The sequence below is a fragment of the Protopterus annectens genome, chromosome 3.part0, assembly GCF_019279795.1.
Source record: "Protopterus annectens isolate FY-2018-M chromosome 3.part0, PAN1.0, whole genome shotgun sequence".
In the NCBI taxonomy this organism is placed as follows: domain Eukaryota; kingdom Metazoa; phylum Chordata; order Ceratodontiformes; family Protopteridae; genus Protopterus; species Protopterus annectens.
Window position 1 is genome coordinate 1,933,838,428 of NC_056731.1, and position 15,663 is coordinate 1,933,854,090.

Genomic DNA, 15,663 nt, shown 5'->3' on the forward strand with positions numbered 1-15,663 from the left:
TTGTTGTCCTTGATCTCGCCTTCCTTCTTGTTGGTTGGGTTCAGAGCCGATCCTCGGCTCCAACTCGGCCATATTCTAAAGCTCGAGAGCTTCCACTGGCTCGAGGCTAGACCCTATCCCATAACCCATAACACTAGACCACAATGTGTAGATACATAAACTATAGACATATACAACAAAATATATATATGTATATGTATAGAAGAAAAAAGGGATCATGCCATTAGTAGAAATTCTTATTCTATCCAACACATAAGGCAGGAAGGGAATCAAGGTCTATATAGCTAAAGATGGATAACTCCTCTTGATACTCCAGGAGGGGTAAGGAGGGTGGGATGCAAGAAGGAAGGCGTGATCAAAGACAACAAACATGGAACGTTATGGTGAGTACATAACTTCTTTATGTTATGTAGTCCCTATCTCCCCTTCCTTCTTGTTGGTTGGGACCGCGTCCCCAGCACCTACTTCTTGGGTGTCTCAATGGAATATACTCTTCAGAACTGTGGAACCAAAGGATCCCCTGTTCCGGGAGGCCACATCTACTTTGTAAGGAGTAATGAAGGTATGGGGGTTAACCCCCGTAGCTGCCGCACAAATTGAGTCTAAAGGCAGTCTAGCCTGAAAGGCAGTGGAGGTAGACAAAGCCCTGGTTGAGTGTCCTCAAATTTTCCCTGGTGGTAGTTTGTTCTGTGACTTACAGATGGAAGTAATGGCATCTGAAATCCATTTTGATAAAGTCACTTTCCATACTGGAGTTCCCTTTTTGTTTTCTGCAAAGGATGCAAACAATTGGTCAGATTGTCAGAATTCCTGAGTCCTGTGCAAATAGAAACACAATTGTCTATGAACATCCAGTTGGTGGAGTTTATACTCTGCCTTGTTACCATAGATCGGAAAGAACACTGGTAGTTCTCTCGACTGATTCAGACTGAACTCTGAGCAAACTTTTGGTAGAAAGGAAGGGTTGGTCCTGAAAGAAACCCTATCTTTGTGGAAAAATTAAATAAGGGGGACGAATGGAAAGGGCTTGTAATTGTCATACCCTCCTAGCTGAGAATTGTCATACCCTCCTAGCTGAGGTAATGGCAATCAAGAAAATCATTTTCTAAGTCAAAAATTTTAGAGCACAAGAACTAGCCGGTTTGAACGGAGGAAGAATCAAGGCAGCTAGGATTAAATTTAGATCCCAAGGAGGAAGTGGTTCTCTTATTGGTGGTCTCAAAGAGGTAGTACCTCTCAGAAAAGCTTTGCATAGCCTGTGGGACATAACATTGGAACCCATTTCTCCCACATGAAAGTTGGAAATAGCAGCTAAATGAACTCAGATAATTGCTGCTGCTGCTCCTTGGTTAAAAGTTTCAGCCAGGAATTCTAGTATCTTTGAAATGGGTGCAGTAAAAGGATCAATATTATTTTTGACAGCCCAACAACAGAACCGTTTCCATTTGCTAGTATACAGTTACCTCGTAGAGAATTTGTGAGAGGAGATGAGAATATGTTGCACAGCCGGGGAGATGTCAGGAAGCCTGGCTAAGCCGGGAAGGGAAAGAAAGTATAGTTGTGTACCTACCATAAATGTAGATGTTCGAGTGCATTCACTGTTGCAGTCATTACAATTGGGTTATCCTGCTGGCAAGCTACCCGCAGTCGGCCTGAATTCCAAAGTCTAGGTCCGGCGTCGGTTGCTGTCGCCTCCTCCCTGACGTCAGTGCGCCAGGGGTATAAAAGATGCAGCCGACGCCATTTTCTTCAGTTTTTCTTACCCCAGATATCAGGTGCCCCTAAAATGGTTGGCTAAATTATGCCAATAAGCATGCGTGCACAAAAAACAACTTTTCCTTCATCTACAAGCAAATACACCATATAGGTTGTATAGAAAAGAGAAGTACAGATAAGTCCCAGCAAAGGAAAAGGGATGGTGGGAGGGTAACCAGGGCTATAACAGTGAATACACTCGAACATCTACATTTATGGTAGGTACACAACTGTACTATGTTCATCATGTTTCACTATTGCAGTCATTACAATTGGGTTGCATCCCAAAGCTAAGGTTGGGATGCTGGTGCTAAGTAGGATTAGGAGAGGCTATCAGGCCCTGCAGAATTGCAGTGGCAAATCCTGCCCTGGATTTAGAGTAGAGAGATAAATGATAGTGCTTTGTAAAAGTATGCACTGAACTCCAAGTTGCAGCCTCTAAGATGTCTTTGGTTAGTACTCCTCTGAGGAAGGCTGCAGAAGTGGCTGCTGCTCTGGTTGAATTTGGCCTAATGCCCTTAGGCACTGATTTGCCATGCTGTGAATAGCAGAAACAAATGCAATGACCTATCCACTTTGAAACAGTCTTTGAGATAGGCTTTCCTTGTGATCCTGCAGCATATGCCACTAGAAGTTGTTCGCTCTTTCTGAAAGCTTTGGTTCTGTCCAAGTAGAAGCGTAGCTGCCTGTGAATGTCCAAAGAATGCAGAATTCTCTCACCATTATTCTGTGGGTTTGGATAAAAGGTCGGCAAATGAATTGTTTGGTTAAGGGCCACACTGGACACTTCCTTAGGCATAAATGTAGGATTTGTGCGCAGAGAAACCCTGTCAGGATGGAAAATGATAAAAGGTTCCACAGCCATGAGTGCCTGTAACTCTGAGACTCATCTAGCAGAAGTTATTGCTAGGAGCAGAGCTGTTTTCCAGGACAGGAATTTAATATCAGCTGCAGAGGCTGTTTCAAATGGAGGCAGTGTGAGTTTTTCCAAGACATAGTTGAGGTCCCATGCAGGTATTGGTGCCTCTCCTTGGGGGGTCTTATTTTTTTGGCCCCTCTGAGGTACTGCCTTAGTAATGGATGAGAAAAAATAGGTGGTTCTGTATTGTAATGAGCTGAAATGGCAGAGACATGAATTTTAATTGATGAAAAAGAAGGCCTTTATCAAGCATCTCAGTTAAATACTGCAAAACCTGAGGAATATTTGGAACAATCGTGTCAAAACCTTGTGCCTGGTTCCAAGCACAGAATCTCTTCCATTTTTCTGCATAAGATTTTCTGGTGCTAGGCCTCCTGGCCTCCAAAATAACATCCATCACTGCTTTAGAGAGAGGGGTGCCTTGACTGGCTACATTATCCGCCATGCTGCCAGGTTTAAGGTCCTGAGTTGGCTGTGCAGTATTTGACTGTCTTGTTGGGTCAATAAGTGAGGAACTTGAGGTAAAGTCCAAGCTGGGCATTGAGACAAGCTCTTTAGGATTGGGTACCAGTGCTGGCGGGGCCAGTCTGGGGCAATCAGTATAATTTTTGGTAGTATAATTTTTGGTTTCTCTTGTTTGACCTTAAGGAGTACCTTGGGGAGGAGAGGAGAGGAGGAGGAGGAAAGGCATATACTGTTAGGTCTTTCCAGCTGAAAGATACAGCATCCACTTTCCATGCTTGCTTGTGTTAAGTCCTTGTGTAGAATTTCTGTAGTTGGTAGTTGTGAGGAGAGGCAAATAGGTCTATGTCCGGGCATCCCCAGTTCCTTGTTATCATGCTGAAGACTTGTGGATCCAATAGGTTTCTGCTTAGTTCATCTGCCAGAGTATTTGTCCTTCCTGGCAGGAATTGTGCTTGCAGATGTACTTGGTAAGTCAATGCTGTGTCCCACAAGTTCATGGCTAGCCTGCAGAGGGGGTAGGAATGTGTGCCTCCCTGCTTGTTTATGTACCACATAACTGTAGTATTGTCTGTCCTTATCAGTAGTTGTCCTGGATGAAGTAGATCCTTGAAGGCTGTCAGGGTGTTCTGAACAGCTAGCATCTCTTTTTGATTGATATGTAGATGCATTTGACTTGCGGACCATGTGCCCTGAATACATCTTCCTGCCATATGGGCCCCCCAGGCATAATCTGATGCATCTGTTGTCAATGTCTGCCTGGCTGTGGGTAAGGTGAATGGCTGTCCCGTGTTGTGGTGACAGGCTTTTGCCCACCATTGAAACTCCTGTTGCAGGCAGGGAATGAGGGTAATTACTGTTTCCAGGCTGTGGCAATGTTGAGTCCAAACACTTTTTAGATACCATTGAAGTTTCCTCATATGCAGTCTTGCATATGGAATTAGCAGAATGCAGGATGCCATGAAGCCCAAAGCCTGCAGAATTTTTCTTGCAGATAACTAGGTCTTTGTTGCCAACATTTTGAAATAAGTAGTCAGTTGTCTGTGTTTGTCTGGCGTGAGATAAGCCATCTGGGCAGTTGTATTTAAGCTTGCACCCAGGAATATTATCTCTTGAGAGGGTTCGAGTTTTGATTTCTTTTTGTTTACTGTGTACCCTAGACCTGTTAGTAATCTTTTTACAAATGCCAGATGCTGTAGTAGAATGTCCTTGTTCTCTGCTTGAATAAGGCAGTCGTCCAAGTAAGGATATATTTGTATTCCTCTTTGTCTGCAAAAAGCAATCACTGGTGCCAGGCATTTTGTGAAGACCCTGGGCGCAGTAGATAAGCCAAAGGGTAGTGCAGAGAATTGGTAATGCATTGAGCCAGCTATAAATCTGAGGTATCTTCTGCATGATTGTCTGATTGGGACATGCAGGTATGCCTCTTTTAGATCTAAAGTCACAAGCCAAGCCCTCTTGCCCAGCATGGGCAGAAGCTGCTGCAGAGTTAACATTTTGAATTTTGGAATATCCAGGAATGTGTTTAGGATAGACAGGTCAGGTATTGGTCTCCTGGCTTTGTCCATTCTGGGCACCAAGAATAGCCTTGAGTATAATCCTAGTCCCTGCTCTTGCTGTGGTACCAACTGAATAGCTCTCATGTCCATGAGGGATGAAACTTGTTTTTGTGCCTCTGCCCACTGATTGTGTGGCAGATCTGGCATACCGTTTGCCCTTGGCAGGGTGTGAAAGTGGAACCTGTAGCCTTGTGATACGATATTTAGGACCCATTTGTCCTGGGTGATCGTGTGCCAATTTTGTGAAAAAAGTGCTAGTTTTCCCCCCAAAGGGGCTGCCAGAAGATAAGTGCTTGGTGCTGGCAGGGGAAAGTCATTGAGACTGTTTCCTGTATGGCTGTGATTTTTCTTCTCCGCTTTTGGAGGTAGAAGCACCCCATTGTTTAGGCCTGTATGAGCCTTGGGGCTGTGATCTGCCTCTGGGGCATCTGTATCTGCCTCTTTGTGGCCTGTCTGACACTGGAAAGGACCAATTCTTTGTAGGCCAGTTCCTGCTAAATCTGGGAGGTTGTACCTGCAAGAAATCCTAGACTGTTTGCATAGATTTAGCTTTGTCCTCCATTTTCTTCAACACCTCTTCTGCTTTAACACCAAACAAAGTATCATGTTGTAATGGAGCATCTAATAGTTTTGCTTTGACATGATCAGGCAGATTCTGTTCTTTTAACCAAGCATGCCTCCTAATGACAGAACCCGTAACAGTGGCCCTGCAGGAGGCCTCTAGAGAATCAAAACCACATTGCAAAGTATGCTTTCCTACTTGTTCAGCTGCATGCAATAAATCCTGCATTTCTTTGTTTTCTGCACATTCTGAATTTGTTAACATTTTCTGTTTAAGCAGTGACATAAGATATTGCTGATATTTAAGCATATGAAATTGGCAATTTAAAGCTCTTACAGCCAAGGTAGCAGAAGTATAAATCTTTTTCCCCCATCTGTCCAGGGCCCTAGAATCCCTATCAGAGGGGATAGGGTTTTTTGCAGTGGAAGCCTTGACCCCTTTGGGACCCTGAGAGATGGTTTCTGGGTCAGCAGAAGGGTTTTTATAAAGATATTTATGTGAATCAGGAACCCTGTAGTATCTGTCTGGCTTAACAGGGGCTGGTGGTAAAGAGTCTGGAGATAGACTGGACTCTGAAAATACATCATCTACAATGTCTAAAACAGGTGGGATAGCAAAGGGCCTGTGCTGAGGTAATAAAAGGAAGTCTATGAGCCTTTTCTTGGATTCTGAGTAATCTTGGCTCTCCCAGTGAAAAGGCTCCCTCATAGTATGCAGAGTCTCCCCAAAAGAATAATCCTCAGGAGGAAAGGCTGAAGGGATAGATTCTTCAGTCTCAGAATCCTCATAGGGAGGAATAGAATATTCCTGTTCGGAAGAGGAATCAGAGGAAATGGAAACCTGGTCTGAAGATTTGTATTCTATCTCTTGCCTAGGCCTCTTATCAGGAGGGGGATGGGAACCCCTGATCAAAGTAATTAGGTCTTTGGCCATTTTAAGCATCTGTTTTTTAGGCATGGTGGCCTATCCTGGAGAATGCTGTACTTGTTTCTTTGTCTTTAGAACTGCTTTAGTCTCTGCCTTTGAAGCTGAAGTAGATTTCACATATAACTGTGTAGGCCTGAAAACACCCTCAGAAGCCGATGCCTGCTCAGCGGCTCCAGACCCATCTGAGGGAATAGTTTCCGAGTGTCCAATACCTTGAGTTTCCAGCAGCCTAGTCGGCTCCATGTGGGAGTCGGAAGCGGCCTGTGGCTCTGAGGTAGCGGGCATCAGGGGCTGCGAAAGCACCTCACTGAGAACCGGCGACAGGCCTAGCGGGAGCATTGTCGTCGGTTTTGGACCTCGGATGCCTGTTCTTTTCTTTGTTTTTGCGCTTTTTATAAACTCCGGTAGTCAGCTGTTCCGACGGTATTATATAATTGAATCTTCTGCCAAAGTAATGAAATGCAAAATTGTACCGAAGCTTAATAGTGTACTGGTTAAATCTAGCACAAAACCGACAAATAGCAACGTTGTGATCAGGGCCTAGGCAAGGAATACAGTAAGAGTGAAAATCCTTATGAGGTATTTGCTTCCCACAAGAAATACAATTATTAACTTTTTTCTGACATCAGTCTGGAGCAAGAAAAAAGTTTCCCCAACGGGGTACTTAGCTTTAATGAGGACTTCGGATCTGAAATTCAAATTCGAAAATCTCAGGAGTCTGCCGACTGGCACATGCGAACTGTTTTTGCTTTGGGCACCGCGCGGGAAGAAAGACTGAAGAAAATGTCGTTGGTTGCATCTTTTATACTTTTATATCCCTGGCGCACTGACGTCAGGGAGGAGGTGACAGCAACCGAAGCTGGACCTAGACTTTGGAATTCAGGCTGACTGCGGGTAGCCTGCCAGCAAGATAACCCAATTGTAATGACTGCAACAGTGAAACACGATGAACATCCAAGCTGTCAGCTTGAGGGTCTGTAAGGAAAGATGGAGTGTGCTCGACTGGTGCATCAGCAGGTCCGGAGCTGGGTCCAGGATCCAAGGCTCCTCCAAAAGATGGGGCCATAGAAACGGGAACCAGATTTGACGAGGCCAGTAGGGAGCAATGAGGATTAGCTTGCAACCCACCGATTTTGCTTTCTGAAGAACCTTGGGGATCAGAGGAAATGGGGGAAAGGAATACAGAAGTCCCAGGCGCTAATCGTGAACAAGTGCATCCCTGGGGGACTAGGGCAAAACAGCTGCTGCATTTGGAATTAATGGATGTGACAAAAAGATCACAGCAAGGCTGGCCCCACTTGCGAAAGATCTGGTTTGCAATGTTCTGTTTCAGGGACCACTCATGGGGCATAAGTATAGCTCTGCTTAGCTCGTCCGCTATCACGTTGGATTTCCTCAAGATGTGCGTCGCGATCAGAAAGAATTGAGAGGCCATCGCCCATTGCCATACTCTTAGGGCCTCTCGACATATGGGGTAGGATCTGGTTTCAACTTGCTTGTTGATGTACCATACCACTGACATGTTGTCCGTCTTAATCACAATTGTCCCTGTGGGGAGAGAGCTGTGAAGTGCTTGTCACGCCAGAAGCACCGCTCTCATCTCGAGGATATTTATGTACAAATGGTACTCATGTTGTTGCCAAGTTCCATGAACAGTCTGCCTGAGATAATGCCCCCCCACACCCAATCTGGGAAGTGTCTGTGGTCACTGTGGCAACTGGTTGGGGGAGAATGAACGGTCTACCTATCGTCAGCTGGGTGTACTGAAACCACCATTTTAGGTCCTTCTTGCAGGTCTCCGTGATGAGAATTACATGGGACATTGGTAGATCTTGCATAGACCACTTAGCAAAGAGGAGCCACTGCAATAACCTCATGTGGAAATGCGCCAAGGAAACTAGAGTTATAGCTGCCACCATTGAGCCCAGGACTTTCAGAACAAATCTTGCTTGAGTCTTTTTCCTCCCGATTAGAGTTGCAACTTGGTGTCGAATGGCCGACACCCTCTCCTGAGGCAATTTTGCTATCATGTCTTTAGTGTCTAGATCTGCTCCTATAAATGTAATATATTGCAAGGCAACAAAACAGACTTTTCGTAGTTTAGAGTGATCCCTAGCTGAAAGCAGAGGTGTATTGTGGTGTCCCTTGTCTCGGTTAATCGATGCTCGGTGGTGGCGGTAAGGAGCCCGTTGTCCAGATATGGAAACACCCAGAATCCTATATGCCTCAGATGAGCCGTGACTACTGCCATGCATTTGGTGAACCCTGTGGGCTGTGGTGAGGCCAAAGGGCAGAGCTCTGAACTGGTAGTGACTGGCTCCCAGATGGAAGTGTAGAAATCTTCTGAATTGCCTGTCCATCTTGATATGGTAGTACGCATCCTGGAGATCGCTTAAGCACATCCAATTGTCCTTTCCCAGAAAGAGAAGTATGGACTCATAAGTTCATAGGTAGGTACTAGTCCTAGGGCCTATACAAGCCTAGCCAAAAAGGTACCCTGGCTTTCGCCACCCAAGAAAATTATTCTCCTGTGCCCCTGTCGAGCAGAGTCGCAGAGGTGATCCCTGGGGTGAATTTCCTATTTCCCATCCAATCATCAAGATTTTTCTTAAAGAGTGCTAATGAGGAGCTTTGTTTGATATAGATAGGTAGTTTGTTCCAGAGTATGGGAAGTCTCTGGGATAGGAATCTATCCCTCCAGCATGTTCTGTTTATTGTGGTGACAAGGTTTAGGTCCATACAGCATGTAGCTTGGAGGGACTAGATTTCTTTAAGTGAAGCATGTCCAACAGCTCTGGGTTTGACATAGCTTTGTATGTTAGGCAGAGATTGCCTCTGAGTAGGCGATATGCGATGGAGTACAGCTGGAGTTTTTTGAGACGGTCTACATAAGGCATCTGTCTGAGGCCGGTAATCCTCTTTGTGAGGTACTTCTGTGGCCTTTCCAGTTGTTGTAGATGTCTTGTGAGGTACATGCCAACAGAGGCGTTGTACTCTATAATGGGTCTAATGAGTGACGAGTAGAGGGGAACAATGACCTCTTTTTTTCCTGGATGAGAAAAGTACAGTTTTGTACCTACCATAAAGGTAGATGTTCGAGTGTAAACACTGCTGCAGTCATTACACTTGGGTTATCCTGCCATCAGGCGGTTCCCCCAGTCGGCCTGAGTTCCAAAGTCTTGGTCCGGCATCGGTTGCTGTTGTCTCCTCCCTGACGTCAGTGCGACAGGGGTATATAAGATGCAGCCGATGCCATTTTCTTCAGTTTTTCTTGCCCCAGATGTCAGGTGCCCCCAAATAGGTAGGCAATTCAAATTGCTAGTAAAAATACAAAAGAAAAGCAAACAACCATTTTTAGTTACCAGCAAATACTCCCCATAGGTAATAAAGGGTAGATGACCTAGGTAAGTACCAGAAAGTAAGAGGGGAAGGAGGGAGGGTAACCTGGACTGCAGCAGTGTTTACACTCGAACATCTACATTTATGGTAGGTACAAAACTGTACTATGTTCATCGTGTTACACTGCTGCAGTCATTACACTTGGGTGGAATCCCAAAGCTGAGGTAGGGAGGCTGGATCTATAAGGCATTAGGGGTGGCTATAAGGCCCTGCAGTACAGCAGTGGCGAAGCCAGCTCTGGATTTGGAGTATAAAGGCAAATGGTAATGTTTGGTGAAGGTATGCACAGAACTCCATGTTGCTGCTTCCAAAATATCCTTGGTAGGTACTCCTCTGAGGTAGGCAGTTGAAGTGGCTGTTGCCCTGGTGGAGTGAGATCTAATGCTGCTAGGTACAGGTTTCCCATGGTGGGTATAGCAGAAACGTATACAGTGCCCTATCCATTTTGAAATGGTCTGCTCTGAAATGGCTATTCCCTGTGCTCCTGCAGCGTATGCTACCAATAATTGCTCAGATTTTCTGAAAGCTTTGGTTTTGTCCAAGTAGAAGCGTAACTGTCTGTGAATGTCCAAAGAATGTAGTAGTCTCTCCCCTTTGTTCTGTGGTTTTGGATAAAAAGTTGGCAAGTGAACAGTTTGGTTTAGAACCACACTTAATACCACCTTTGGCATAAACGTAGGGTTAGTTCTTAAAGACACCCTGTCCTGGTGGAAGATGAAGAAAGGTTCCACTGCCATTAGTGCCTGTAATTCTGAAACTCTTTGTGCTGATGTTATTGCCAGTAGCAGAGCAGTTCTCCAAGAGATGTATTTTAATTCTGCTGTGTTAGCTGGCTCAAAAGGAGGTAAAGTTATTTTTTCCAAAACAAAGTTGAGGTCCCAAGTTGGTGTAGGTGCTCTACGGGGCGGTCTTATGTTTTTAGCCCCTCTGAGGTACTGTTTGAGCAAAGGATTAGAAAAAAATGGTGGATCCGTGTTGTAATGAGCAGAAATAGCTGAGGCATGGATCTTGATGGATGAAAAGGAGTGGCCCTTGCCCAGCATCTCAGTTAAGTATTGAAGTATCTGAGGAATGTTTGGGACAAGAGGGTCAAGGCTATGCGCTTGGTTCCAGGCACAGAATCTCTTCCATTTATCCAAGTATGCTTTCCTGGTGCTAGGCCTTCTGGCCTCCAGAATGACATCCATAACAGCTTTGGAGAGAGGCATTGCTTGCTTGACTAAGGAATTTTCCATGCAGCTAGATTTAAGGTCTTTAGCTGGCTGTGAAGTATCTGATTGTTGTGCTGTGTCAGCAACTGTGGGATTTGAGGCAAAATCCAGGGTGGTTCTTGTGTTAAGTTCTTTAAGATTGGGTACCAGTGCTGGCGTGGCCAGTCTGGTGCAATCAGAATCATCTTTGGCTCTTCCTAACTGGCTTTTATGAGTACCTTTGGAAGGAGAGGTAAAGGAGGGAAAGCTTATACTTGTAGTTTTTTCCAGCTGAATGAGAGGGCATCCACTTTCCATGCTTGTGGATGGTAGCTCCTTGTGCAGAATTTCTGTAATTGTCAGTTCATTGGGGAAGCAAACAGATCTATGTCCAGGCTCCACCATTTTTGTGTTATCATTCTGAATATTTGTGGGTTCAATTCCCATTCGTGAGGATCCATGATGTTTCTGCTTAGGTCATCTGCCAGGGTGTTTTTCTCTCCTGGCAGGAATTGTGCTTGCAGATGAACTTGGTAGTTTAGAGCTGTGTTCCACAAGGTCATGGCTTGTCTGCAGAGGGGGGCAGGAGTGTGTGCCCCTTTGCTTGTTTATGTACCACATAATTGTGGTGTTGTCTGTCTTTAGTAGTAATTGTCCTGGATGCAGCAGGTCCTTGAAAGCTATAATAGCATTTTGTACAGCTAGCATCTCTTTTTTATTGATGTGGGGATGTCTTTGCTCTGTGAGCCACTCGCCCTGGATACATTTTCCTGCCATGTGTGCTCCTCAGGCGTAATCCGATGCATCTGTTGTCAGTGTTTGCGTGGCTGTGGGTTGAGTGAAAGGCTGTCCCTTGTTGAGGTGACAAGCTTGTGCCCACCACCGAAACTCCTGTTGTAGACAAGGAATTAGTGGTATAACTGTTTCCAAACTTTGACAGTGTTGAGACCATACACTCTTTAAGTACCATTGTAGATTCCTCATATGCAGTCTGGCATATGGAATTAGTAGTATGCAAGATGCCATGTAGCCCAAGGCCTGCAGAATTTTTCTTGCAGGGAGTTGGGTCTTTGTTGCCATTAAATGAAAATATTGAGTCAGTTGTCCTTGCTTGTCTGGTTGAGATAAGCCATCTGGGCCGTTGTGTTCAAGCTGGCACCCAGGAATATTATCTGTTGTGAGGGCACTAGTTTTGATTTCTTTTCGTTTACTGTGTACCCCAGGCAACTTAATAACTTTTTTACGTACGCCAGATGCTTTAGTAGAATGTCCTTGCTCTCTGCTTGAATCAGGCAGTCGTCCAGGTATGGATAAATTTGAATTCCTTTTTGCCTGCAAAATGCAATTACTGGTGCCAGGCACTTTGTGAAGACCCTGGGCGCAGTAGATAAGCCAAAGGGCAGTGCAGAGAATTGATAGTGCATTGAACCAGCTAGAAATCTGAGGTATCTTCTGCAGTTTTGTCTGATAGGGACATGCAGGTATGCCTCTTTGAGGTCCAAAGTCACAAGCCAAGCTTTCTTGCCCAGCATGGGAAGAAGCTGCTGTAGTGTCAACATCTTGAATTTATGAACATCCAGGTAAGTGTTTAGTGAAGAAAGGTCTAGAATGGGTATCCAGGCATTGTTCTTTCTGGGAACAGAAAAAGTCTTGAGTAAAATCCTTGTCCTTGTTCCTGTGGTGATACCTTTTGAATAGCTCTCATGTCCATGAGTGCTGTAATTTGTTTTTGAACCTCTGGCCACTGATTTGGTGGCAGATTTGGCATTCCTTTTAACCTTGGCAGAGTGTGAAAGTGGAACCTGTAACCTTGAGATACAATGTTGAGAACCCATTTGTCTTTGGTGATGCAATGCCAGTTGTGATAGAAAAGTGCCAGTTTTCCTCCTAAGGGGGCTGCCAAGAGAGAGCTGTTTGGCAGCTGTAGTGGAAAGTCATTGAGGCTGCTTTTTATAAGGTTGAGGCCTGTCTTCCCCTTCTTTCTGGCCTGGTGTACCCCATTGTCGAGGCCTGTAAGGGCCTTGTGCCTGACCTCTACCTCTTGGGTGTCTGTACCTGCCCCTTTGAGGTCTATCTGTAACTGGAAAGGACCAATTCTTTGTTGGCCAATTTCTGCTATAACAAGGAGGCTGAACCTGTAAGAAATCTTTCATCGTTTGCATAGATTTTGCCTTATCCTCCATCTTCTTTAATACCTCCTCTGCCTTAACTCCAAACAGCACATCCCGCTGCAAAGGTGCATCCAATAATTTGACCTTAACATGATCTGGTAACGTATGTTCTTTTAACCAAGCATGCCTTCTAATGACAGAGCCTGTAACTGCTCCTCTACAGGAGGCCACTAAGGAATCAAACCCACATTGCAAAGTATGTTTTCCCACTTGTTCAGCTGCATGCAATAAATCCTGCATTTCTTTAAAATTAGGAGGATCTGAATCTGGAAGCATCTTTTGTTTCAACTGAGACATCAAAAATTGCTGATATTTTAGCATGTGAAACTGGCAATTCAAGGCTCTCATTGCTAAAGTTGCAGACGTATATACCTTCTTTCCTCATCTGTCTAATGCTCTGGAATCTCTGTCAGAGGGAAATGAGTTTTTTGCTGATGAGGCCTTAATCCCTTTGGGTCCCTGAGAAATAGTCTCAGGGTCAGCAACAGGAATTTTGTACAGAAATGTGTGAGAATCAGGGACTCTGTAATATCTGTCAGGTTTAACTGGGGCTGGGGGTAAGGAGTCAAGGTTTAAACTGGATTCAGTGTACACATCATCCACAATATCTAAAACTGGCGGGATAGCAAGGGGTCTGTATTGAGGCAATAAAAGGAAGTCTCTGAGCCTTTTCTTGGATTCTGAGTAATCCTGGCCTTCCCAATGGAAATGTCCCCTCATGGTATGTAAGGTCTCCCCAAAGGAGTAATCCTCAGGCGGAGAGGCTGATGGAATTGATTCCTCAGCATCAGAATCCTCATAAGGGGGTAAAGAATATCCTAGGTCCGAGAACAGTCTGAGGAAATGGACACCTGGTTGGAAGATTCATAGTCTGCATCCTGTCTGGGCCTTTTATCAGGAGGGGGATGGGACCCCCTGATCAGGGTGATTAGGTCCTTGGCCATTTTTAGCATTTGTTTCTTGGGCATGGAAGCCTGTCCTGGAGAGAGTTGTGTCTGTTTCTTTGCTTTTAAGGGGAGCTTAGACTTAGTAGAGGGTTTAATGGTTAACTGGGTAGGTCTGAAAACACCCTCTGTAGCTGTGGATTGCTCAGCTACTTTGGTTCCCTCTGTAGGGTTAGGATCGGAAAGCTGAAAACCTAGTGTGTCTGAAGGCCCAGCCAGCTCCATGTGGGAGTCGGAGGCGGTCTGTGGTTCTGTAGAAGCAGTCGTCAGGGGCTGCGTAGGTGCCTCGCTGAAAACCGGAGAACTGGCGACTGGCCTAGAAGAGGCCTCGTCGTCAGTTTTGGGCCTCGGATGCCTGTCCTTGTCCTTGCGCTTTTTATGCATTGCGGTCGTCGGAAGTTCCGACAGCATGGTGTAATTGAATTTTCTGCCAAAATAATGTCGGGCAAAATCAAACCAACGTTTAATAGTGCGCTTGTTAAACCTAGCACAAAACCGACAACCAGTGACGTCGTGGTCAGGGCCTAGGTATGGAATACAATAGGAGTGGAAATCCTTATGAGGTATTTGCTTTCCACAAGAAATACAGTTATTAACTTTTACTGACATCGGTCTGAGGCAAGAAAAAGTTTCCCCAACAGGGTACTTAGCTTTTTTAGAAGACTTCGGTTCTGGATTCGGAATGAAAAATCTCAGGAGTCGGCCGACCGGCACTTGCGAACTGCTTCTGCTTCGGGCACCGCGCGGCAAGAAAGACTGAAGAAAATGGCGTCGGCTGCATCTTATATACCCCTGTCGCACTGACGTCAGGGAGGAAGCGACAGCAACCGATGCCGGACCAAGACTTTGGAACTCAGGCTGACTGGGGAACCGCCTGACGGCAGGATAACCCAAGTGTAATGACTTCAGCAGTGTAACACGATGAACATCCTTTTGTGATGAGGTGTGCCACATAGAAGGATTTCCTGACTACTGTGGCGATGTGATTATCAAAGGAGAGACTACTGTCTACCTGTGTCCCAAGGTCTTTTATCACACTTTCGGTGTTAAGTAGACTACCACCTATGTGGTAGCTCATGGGTACAGAGTTTTTACCAAAGGGGATGACAATGCACATTTTGGCATTGAGCTTGAGGCCATGGCTTTGACACCAGGCATCTGTCTCAGTGAGGCCCTTTTGTAGGATGTCCATATTGTTAGGAGTTTCAATTACGGCTCCTAGTTTGCAATCATCTGTGAACTTCGTTAGCCAAAGACCTTCTGTTAGCCTGTACTTCAGAAAAATAGACACCAAACAGGAGAAGACCCAGGACTGAACCCTGTGGTACTCCACTTGTCACTGGTCTGAAGTTGGATTTGGAGTCTGCTACTTTCACAGTGAGGGCTCTGTCAGTAAACTAGTTGGCAACCCATCTTGTGACACAGGGATTTATACCTAGTTTAGTGAATTTATCTATAAGTCCAGAGTGGGGGATGGTGTCAAAAGCCTTGGCGAGATCTAGACAGGCTGTGTGAACCACCTTACCCTCGTCTACGGCTTTGAAAACTGCTTCAAAGAAGTCAATAAGGTTTAGGAGACATGATCTGCCTTTTACAAACCTGAACTGGGTGGATCCAGAGTTTGGAGATTACCAATGTCTTTGTTTATAAGCTCCATGATGATATGTTCCATGGTCTTGCAGACCAGGCTCATTAGGCTATGGCTTCCCTTTGTGGAGTGGGATAACCGTTGCTGTGCACCATTCAGTGGGCACAAAGCCTGAGGTGAGGCTATG

The 15,663-nt window shown here is 45.2% G+C and overlaps 1 protein-coding gene across 2 annotated transcripts in view; it reads right to left on the reverse strand.

Moving 5' to 3' along the window:
- Positions 1–15,663, reverse strand: part of LOC122797194 (SREBF chaperone) — a 2,019,897-nt gene that overhangs the window by 221,942 nt on the left and 1,782,292 nt on the right. The window lies entirely within an intron of this gene.